The sequence below is a fragment of the Chenopodium album genome, chromosome 9, assembly GCF_948465745.1.
Source record: "Chenopodium album chromosome 9, dcCheAlbu1.1, whole genome shotgun sequence".
NCBI classification, from domain to species: domain Eukaryota; kingdom Viridiplantae; phylum Streptophyta; class Magnoliopsida; order Caryophyllales; family Amaranthaceae; genus Chenopodium; species Chenopodium album.
In genome coordinates this window covers 27,518,133-27,527,930 of record NC_137842.1, presented here as the reverse complement: position 1 = coordinate 27,527,930, position 9,798 = coordinate 27,518,133, and the positions used below count along the sequence as shown (strand labels likewise).

Sequence of the window (9,798 nt, the reverse complement as noted above, 5' to 3'; positions counted from 1 at the left end):
GATTTATCCTTTAATCAACCATTGGCATCCCCTTATGTGTTTACTTTCACTATTAAGAAAGTTTGGTATCCACTTATGCTTGTTGCCTATAAATGCTTAATTTGATTATGATTTGCATGTGCTTGATGATCCATATTCTTGTCTTCTCCTTTTTGTTTGTCTTAGACACGATTTTGTAGGAGTTGTGGGAAAGCTCTTTGGAAACCCTCACGAGATCACAACTCGTCCTCATCTTTGACCTTGAGGTTTAAATGGCTTGTTGCTTTCGCTAAAAGAAAAGTCGGTTCTTCTTTGTTAGTTTGTCTTGTTCAATCCTTCTTCGCTTGAGGACAAGCAAGAAGCAAGTGTGGGGGAAGATGATGAGTGGTATTTATGCCACGATTAATAGTTCATTTTAACGAGTTTTACCCATACTTGTAGCTTGTTTGTACCCCTTTTTATTATCTTTAGTTATCTTTTCTTTTGTTTGTCTTCTTTCCTTTTTTTTACCTCCTTTAGGTATTTTCTAGTTTCTCTTTCTTGTTTGTGGTTTGTAGGAACCATGGTGCTAAAAGAAGGAAGCTTTGAACCAAGTACTTAATGTCGCGCGCGAGCTAGAGAGGCTGCGCATTGATAGTGCGCGGGCGCACAGAATGGTGAGAAGGAGTGCATAAGGAAGAATTCAAGGAGCCAAGCTCGTTATTCTGTGCGACTACTGCGCGGCCACCTGCCGTGTTAAAACCCATGCTGCTAAGCTCAAGAAACAGAACCAAAGCAGAAAGTTTGCGCGCCTTCTGCGCGACCTTTGAGCGGGCGCGCAACATTGTAGTGGGGGCGCGCATTCAAGGGTTTCTTTTCTCCATACCCACAAAATTGAGGGCGCACAAGATTCAGAGAGGGCGCACATTACACATGCGAGGGCGCGCGGAATTCGTGTGTGGGCACGCACCGCTGGGTTTCAGATTTTTCTCCGCCTTGTTGCTCAAGTTTCTTTCTTTTTAGGAGCACATATATATAGTCCGTACTCTCTTTTGGAGGGGGTAATTAGATTAGCTTAGTTTTAATTTTCTTATTTTTAGCTTAATCTAGAGAGAGAAACACCATTAGTTTTGGCATTTTAGAGAGAGAAAGTGTGGAATACTCCAAAGTTGAGCTTTGAATTTGAAGAAGAAGCTTAATCACCTCTTTGTAGAACTTTCACTTCAATGAATGAGCATTTCTTACTCTTTTCTCTTTAGTTTTCCATTTGATTTTGTATTAATTTGCTTTTGTTTTGTTAATTACTCATTAATCATGCTTTTTCTTGTTAACATCATGATTGACTTGATGATTGCCATGGATAGTGAGTAGTTTCTTAGCCAAGGGTATGGGGATGATGTAGTTGGATTTTGTTCATGCTTATAGTATTGGGATTCCAGTTCATTGTGATTAAAGTATTTACATGCTTGATTGTTCTTTGATCTTCTTGCAAAGTGCACGTTATTAGTTAATTAAAGGTGAATCTTTGCTAAATGAAACGACGGTTGACTTAGCTAAGTTCAAATCTATCGATTGTTACTTGATAACACCTCCTAGTATATGGTTCTAATGTGAAAATATAGAGGCTATGTTAGGAGGAGCCAATTGACCCCGACAAGTGGTTGGATTGGACCTTCTATATCGATATTCATGCATGTTTAGATCATTATCGATCTGTTTCTATGGTATTGCATGTTCAAGTGAAGCCTACATCTACCCATTCCCCTTGGTGTTGTCTTTATATTATATTTAATTCAATTTGCTCTTAGTTAAATCTCTTAGATAATCCAACTCTTTGTCCCGAGATAGCTTAATTGATTAGTAGTTATTACGGTGTTTCACTTCTCCCTGCGGTTCGAACCTTTTCTTAACTTATACTTGTATTAGGTTTGTTTAGGTTTTATAAATTGTATTTGATTATGGGATAGACAATTTGACGACGTGTTTATTTCCCTTGTCATTTGCTCATTAAACAATGTGGTTGGACTAAAAGAAGAAGTTATGGCTAAGGGAGAAATAAATCTACAAGTTTATATGCAAATATTGCTACTTCACAAGTAGAATCTACAAGTCTGGAAGCAAAAGTTGCAACTTTACAGGTAGAACTTATATTTCACATTACCTAGTTAATGGCTAGAATTAAATAAATGTTATTCATTCTTGTCATGACTAAGCATTGAAGATTCAAAAACATGGGCTAAATGTTAGTCTATGCTTCATTGAGTCATAATATGTTTTGAATTGCTAAATAGATTTAAAGTTCTAAATGATAGAAATAATTAAACCATTTGTATATATAAATTTTCTCTAATATGTCAATTAATTCGAATGAAAAATAAACATTGCATGCAGAAGATCAAACGGGATGGACTTTCAATATCATTAGATTATGAATCTATTGGTTTATGTAAATATCATTCTAATTTGAAAGTTTTGACAAAGTCATCATTTAAAGAAATGATGATGTGAACTCAAGTTCGAATACATATTGTTGTACGAAAACCAAAGGTTCAAAGGCTAGAGACGGACAATGAAACTTCATTTGTGATATGATCAATACTTGTGCTTAGTTGAGGCATAAGTGTGAAAATTTTAAAAAGTTCAAAACGTTCAGTATGAAATTCGGTATCAACTTGAAAAGATAATGATTACATTACAATATGATTGTAATTGTGAAAATTTAAGTCATGACATGTACTTGGCAACACACTCAAAATATTGCGATATGATCGTAATAATGATAATTAAGCCAAGACCTTGATGAACATCCAAGAGTTGTGAAATCATTTTACGACAAACTCCGAAAGAAAACCTTGTGAAGTGTTTATGAAGGGAGCTATCAATCTATATGTGATATATTTTCATAATGGATGAAAATTACCTATCTTCCAACCATTGTTCAGGGGATATACTTTTAAGATAAGCTATAAAACTAAACAAATTATATATGTCAAATCAAGTGTAGCAAAGACTACATATATGATATGGATAATAAGAGTTCTTATAAAGTCTTTCTACAAAGAAAGAAATAAAAGTTGTATTAAATCGTTTAATGCACAATCAAATCCAATACAGAGCACGGGGTACTACTACACAAATCATACGTAGCACAAAATGAGTGTTTCTCAAGTAAGTGCCCTTATGGAAAATTGTTCCAAAAGGTCAAGTGAGAGTAGTGTAAATCTAAAAAGAGTCCGAGAAAAACAACAAACAAACATGGTTCAAACCATAGTTGGTTCACCCAATGCTGAATATGCCATTTTAAAGGGCAAGTGGGAGTATAAGAATCTCGAAAAGTTCAAGAAATGTAAATTCGATAATTTGGCAGAAATTCGAGAAGTAATCGAATAAAAGCAACAATATGAGCATGATTCACAACATGTTACAAATGACAACGCGTGGTCTCACTAAGTGTTGTGGGAATAATAACCATGTGTCGAAGGCAGTACATTCCAATTCCAAATCCTCTATTGTCGTTTCCCATTGAAAACTAAATAAAGTTGTTGTATAAGTTTCAATTGTTGCATTCGAAACCCACTACGTTGACTAGCATATGTAAACCTTAGCCAAAGACATATGATTTCATATTGACTAAGAGATTCATCAAAATATTTATTTTTGAACATGATGATTATTCAAGTAATAAAGATGGTTTGACAAGTGATAACTCCAAGTGGTTTAAAAACCATGAAATCTGAAATAGATTCTTAGTTTGTAAACAAGTGTATAACACTTGAATAATTTTCCTAATTAGGTGAGACACATTATAAGAAAAACAGACAAGAAAGAAAAATGTGTTCTAACTAAGCAAAGACTTGTTAAAGGATTCAACTAATTCATAGTATGACTATGACTATGAGGAAAACTTTACATTAGTCATGTTGCAAAGATCTAGTAAAGATATTTTAGTGATTTCTACCTTATGAGATATGGTAGATGGATTTCAAAGCACTTTCTTGAAATGATTCATGAAAGAAGATTTGTATATGATACTATAAGAATTATTTTGAAAATCCAATAATCCTAAGGATGCATAAAAGATCAATTAATGGAGTAAGTAAGCATCATGGAGTTAGTGTTCTTAATTTTGTAAGTTAATCAAATCGTTTGATGTTCTCGTAAAATGAAGAAAAGGTCTTGTGCATACAAGATGTTTAGTGGGAGCTATACAGTCTTCTTAGTCTAGTAAAGATCCATTATTCATTTCTTAAAGAGTCAAGTGGTGAGTAATGCTTTTTGTACAAAAACCTGAAAGAGGAAGATGAGTACACTTTGGATTCAAGATCTATAGAGATAGGTTTTGAAGTAGGTTTGAGCTTGGTTAAGGAACCTATATTGATAAGATTCTTATGAGGTTCAACATTATAGTGAAAGGATTTTCAATCCCATGTAACATAGCATATTGCTTAACGATTCAATACTTTTAGAAAGATTGATAAAATTAAGGTTTTGAGTGATGATCCTAATGCAATAAGCAAAGGATGCATCATGCATGTCATGGACTATACTCATCTATTTGATTCATGTGTTTTAAGGAGAAGTGATGATAGATTTCAAATTAAAATCCAATGTAACGTTGGAATACTAATTAGAAATAATTCCTATGTTCCTTGTGAAAGGACGAAGGAGAATTCTTAATGTATAGAGATGAGTATTATTATAAAATTTAGAAGTTGCAAAATTCGTGTTTATGAGAATGTCTCATAAACTCTACTTAATAAACCCTTTTCATGATCAAGGTATGAGAGTCATACTAAGGATTCTTGGATTGAAGTAAGTTATGTAATTTCAGTTGTATATGTTTTGAGAAAGGATATTACATAAGTAATACATAAACTTGCAGAATTATGTTTATCAATTGAAACAAAGTTTCAGTCTTATTTAATTATGGTTTTTGATATTAAATAAAATGTCCAAAATAATTATGGATTGATGGGCTCATCTGGTTGATGACCTGGTGAATGAAACCCCACAGGTGAACAAAATCCATATATTATTCCAATTCCTAGTCCGGAATCATTAAAGTGGGCATAAATGATTTCTGTAAATGGACTAGCATGTAATATTGATTGGATAACACAGTTTCATGGGCTATGGGAGCGTAGTGAAGCTCAGTCAATTACATGGATATGCATGAATGATGCATGATCGAACTATAGACCTACCTTGAAGCTCAAGTATAGAGCTTTCGGATATATTAGTGGATTCCTTAGACATGAGTGGAACATTGATTCCAATCAATGATTGATGTAAATGTGTACATTCAAATGTCTTCCCGTAACTGGAGATTATAAAGGTGTTTCCTGGTTACCTCATGATTTGAGTAGGAGCCTTGGTTGACACAAGATTGGATAGAGTCTACCTATTTAATTAGGAATGTGTCTTGGCCCCTTGAGGAGGGAGAATTTAGAAAATGCATTGCCGTGCTCAAATGGATTACACAGTAATCATTTGTTTTGTGATTCCAACTCAGTTTCTCAAGAAAAGATTTGTATATTAATATGATCACGACATGAGATGCAATCATATTATCAAATCAACATGCATTAACTTAAGGAATATGAATATTGTGCACTTCTCTTAGACCAGTGGGAGATTGAAGGAGTTCTGTCTTTGATAAGTGCAATTACTAGATACATAAAGGATCACTATTATGGAGATATTATGATTGTTCTTTTGGGTCGTAATTATCTGTTGCTAGACTACGATCAATGATCTTTAATTTGGGCTTGTCAAATAGTCCGAAGCCCACTAGAATGGATCTTATGAGGTCACACACAAGGGAATTGAATTAAGCAATTTAGAAGCCTATTTATGGGCCTCATGAGTAAGTAACTAATCAAGAATCGGATTGGGCTAGCATAGTTAGATTAGAGTTAGGTTTTGGGCTTGGTCATGGACTTCTATTTAGAGATGAGATCTATAAATAAGGTCCATGCCTAGGGTTGTATGATACAACACAATTAACAGTTGATTGTGCATTAAGCAACAAGAAATCCCAAAAACCCTCACACTCTCTCTCTTACCGATGACTCTCTCTCTTTTCCCCCTTCGAATCACGGCCGGCCACCCTAGTGGCGCCAGAGGTGGTTTGTGATTGGTTCGTTGCTCGTTCTTCTCCTTAGAAGGTCAATTGAATGGTTTAATTGCAACTAACTAGCATAAGTAGAGGTCTTAATCCGTGCCTGTAGACCAAGTAGAAGAGTCACGTTTGAGGTTCTTTGTCTCCCTTGTTCTTGTTCTATCACACGTGGAATCATGCTTCAAAGGTATTAATTCTAATTCTTTATGTGTTATGCATGATCTTGGGATTAGGTACTATAAGAATATTATTCTTGTTTTCCGCAATTGTACCTATAAACTTCTACAAATACCCCATTCGTACTTTTTGAAGGATGATGGATTCCTTTGCGCCTGTGGGATTAACACCGTGTTCCCATAGGGTAGACTTATGATGAGTGTCAATTATGGCACTCATAGGGTAGTCTTTAAGGATATTTTCATCCTATTTCATAGCTTTCTTTTATTATTTTGGTCTTTTCTCCTTTAGTTTCTTTATTTCTTTCTTTATTCGTGTTTTACTTTCCTTTATGTGGTTTTCTTCGTGTTTCCCTTTTATATGGCTCTTTTTCTCTTCTATCTTCTCTCTTTGTTTACTTTTGTAGGTGCTTAAGGTGTTGGCTTTGCAAAGGGATCAAGAATAGCAAAAAAAGGCTAAGCCAAAAAGAAGCAAGCTCCTTGGAGAGGGCTCGGAGAGGGCACATAGCCTTTGCTAAAGGCCGCGGGCGCGGAAAAGTGCAAGGAAATGGAGATTTTTGGCAGGAATTCTCCGCGCCCTAGCCGCGGTCTAGCCGCAAGCGCAGAGGTTTTGGAGAAACTGCTCCTATTGGAGAGACCGCGGGCCCCTGATTTCACTTGGAGTAAAGCATTTGTTGAGCCCTTAGCTGCAGGTGCTGGCTACGGTGCCTATGGGCGCAGGTGTTGCCCAGATTGCCCGCGGAGTTAGTTATGGGTTCCGTACCCCTTTTTCCGCGCCCGCGGGATATTCATGGAGAGGGCGCAGCCGATCAGATTTTTTTCTTTGTCTATATATACTCTTGTAATTCCTTTTGAAAGCTAACTTTTAGATAATATTTCATTTGCTTAGTTCTTAGAGAGAGAAACTAGAGAGAAGTTGTAGAGACAGTAGAGATAGAAATTCTTGGATTTTGAAGTGTATTAAAACATTGCTTCAATCAAGTTTTGATTTCTTCATCATATCAATGAAATTTGTGAGATTTCATTTCTTTGAAATTTCTTTATTGCAATTTTCTTTAGTGCTTGAATGTTTGATTTGAATTTTGGTTTAGGCTGGAGAATTTGTTGATGGATTGATTTTCCTTTTGATTAAGCATGAAATGAATATGATTTTGATTGAATTTGTTTTGTCTTTCAATTTCACCATGATTATATTGTATATTAGTTGCTAGGGAGAAGGGGAAGCATGCTTGATTGATGATTTTTGCTAGTTGATGATCATTGATTGATTGAATTGTTGCAATTAAATTGGTTGACATATTTTTGCATGTGATTTATTAGACTAGGAGTGATCAACCTATAAGATTAATCTAGATTGCATTGCAAGTTTCAATGATATGAACCATTGATTTGAGAATTGATTTAATTGATTGAATTTGATTGTAATTTTTCTTGTTAGCCATTCATAGTGAACCCTAGTTTGGCTTATAGGAGATATCTTTTGGATTCCTTTGATTGCAACTATTGTTTGTCCCTTGTAATGTATGAATAGGTTGAGTGATTTATCAATTAGCATAATCATTGAGCTTGCATGTGGAACATATAACCCTAGTGTAATTAGCTTATTTAATTTCTCGATTTATTGAGCTTCTTAATATTGTAGTTACCAACCACAACCATTTATATTCTCTGAATTAGCTTGACATAGACTATAGCATAGTACCTACTCATTCCTTTTGGTTCGACCCTTGACTTACCACATACTTGTATTAGGTTAGTCGAGTGTTTATATTAGGTTTGGGTCTAGGGAAAGGTAGATAACGTCCTACATTTTCCTCTTGTCAAAATGGCGCCGTTGCCGGGGAGTGACATTGGTGCTTTGTTATAGTTGTTGAGTCTAATTAATTCTTAATTGGAAAAAAAAAAAAAACAAAAGATTTTCCTCTTTTAGGCTACACTTGTAGCTGTGCTACTAAATAATTCTTTTGAAGTTGTATGCATAGAGCACGTGGTCGTTCACTAATGCCATTTGATCCGGAGATTGAGAGGACTATTACAAGATTAAGGGTTGCTAGACGATCTTTGATCTCTAGCATTTCAAGCGAGGATGAACAACAACTAGAAGAACAAGCAAGAATGGGAGAGAATCCGAGAGTGGCGTTGAAAGAATTGGGGATTCCCGGTGCATATAGATTTGAGAGTGGGATTGCTCCAACTACAACACCGGAAAGATTTTGAAATTAGGCCAGCAATGATCATTTTGATAGAGAGGCGACAATTTAGTGGGGCCAAGCATGAAAGTCCGCTAAACCATCTCAAGTAGTTCAAGAAATATTGCAATACTATCAAAGTGAATATAATTTCCCAAGAATTCACCCGCCTCAAGCTCTTTCCCTTTTCTCCCATAGGGCGTGCTTTGGAATGGCTAGACAAGGAGGTTAGCTCGAATTCTCTAAGGAAATGGGATAAGGGTTTCCAAGGAATTTTTATCCCGTTTCTATCCACAAAAGAAAACGGCGGAAGCTAGAGCTTTGATTCAAGGTTTCAAACAAAAGCCAAGTGAGAGCCTCTATGAAGTGTGGGAGAGATACAAGGAGTATCAAAGGGAGTGTCCTCACCACGGAATTCCAACCTATCAAATTATTCAAATTTTCTATGGAGGCCAAAGTCCCCAAGGCAAGTCATGCCTTGATGTGGGAGCCGGAGGTCCCATCATGAATAGGACGGAGGAAGAAGTGGTAGACATCATTGAGGATGTTGTGAGGTACCATAGAGATTGGAAAGATGGTTAGAGGGATTCAATTAGCAACAGTAGCTCTTTGGTGTACTCGGTTGATCATCTAAATGCAATCAACAATCTCTCCTCACAAATGACAAACTAGGGGAAGGAAGTGATTGCAATCAATGAAAATTGGGAGAGTTCTTCTTCCCAAGCTTCAAATCTTCCCTTCCAATTTAAGGGGAGAGGTATATCTTCTAATTCTCATCCCTCTCCTTCTTCTAGTAACATTCCTAGTGGTTGTTTGTTTTGTGATGTGTGTGGTTCATATGATCATCATGCTTGTAATTGCCCTCATGCTTTTCCGGATAGTAATGATGATTTTAATAGCAATGAGAGTGAACATGTGAACTATGTGTCAAAAAATAATAATGTGCAAAAGTTTGATAATCAAAGGGGTCAATGGAATAGGAATTACCAAAACCAAGGTAATTTTAACAACTATAACCAAGGTGGTGGTTATAGAAACCAAGGGAACCAATGTTCTCGAGGTAACTATAACAATCAAGGTTAAAGTAGCCAAAATCAAAACAAAAATTATGGTAATCAAAACCAAAGTTATGGAAATCATAATCAAGGTAGTGGTAACCATAATCAAGGTTATGGTAAAAATAAAAATAGGGGTAATTGGAACAATCAAGGTAGAGGCAAGTTTCAAAACAATGCTCAAAGAGGCCCTCCACCCAGATTTGTTCCAAAGACTCAAGGTGATAATTCCTATTCACAATCCTCTTCTTCTAGGACTAATTTGGAGGAAATCATTGAGAATCAAACAAAGTTGTTGA

The 9,798-nt window shown here is 35.7% G+C and overlaps 1 non-coding gene across 1 annotated transcript; it reads right to left on the bottom strand.

The window, feature by feature from the left end:
• Nucleotides 1-8,754: 8,754 nt before the first annotated feature.
• On the bottom strand, nucleotides 8,755-8,860 carry LOC145560956 (small nucleolar RNA R71). The gene has a single exon (XR_014093545.1). It is a non-coding gene; the product is annotated as a small nucleolar RNA R71 (small nucleolar RNA).
• Nucleotides 8,861-9,798: the final 938 nt, after the last annotated feature.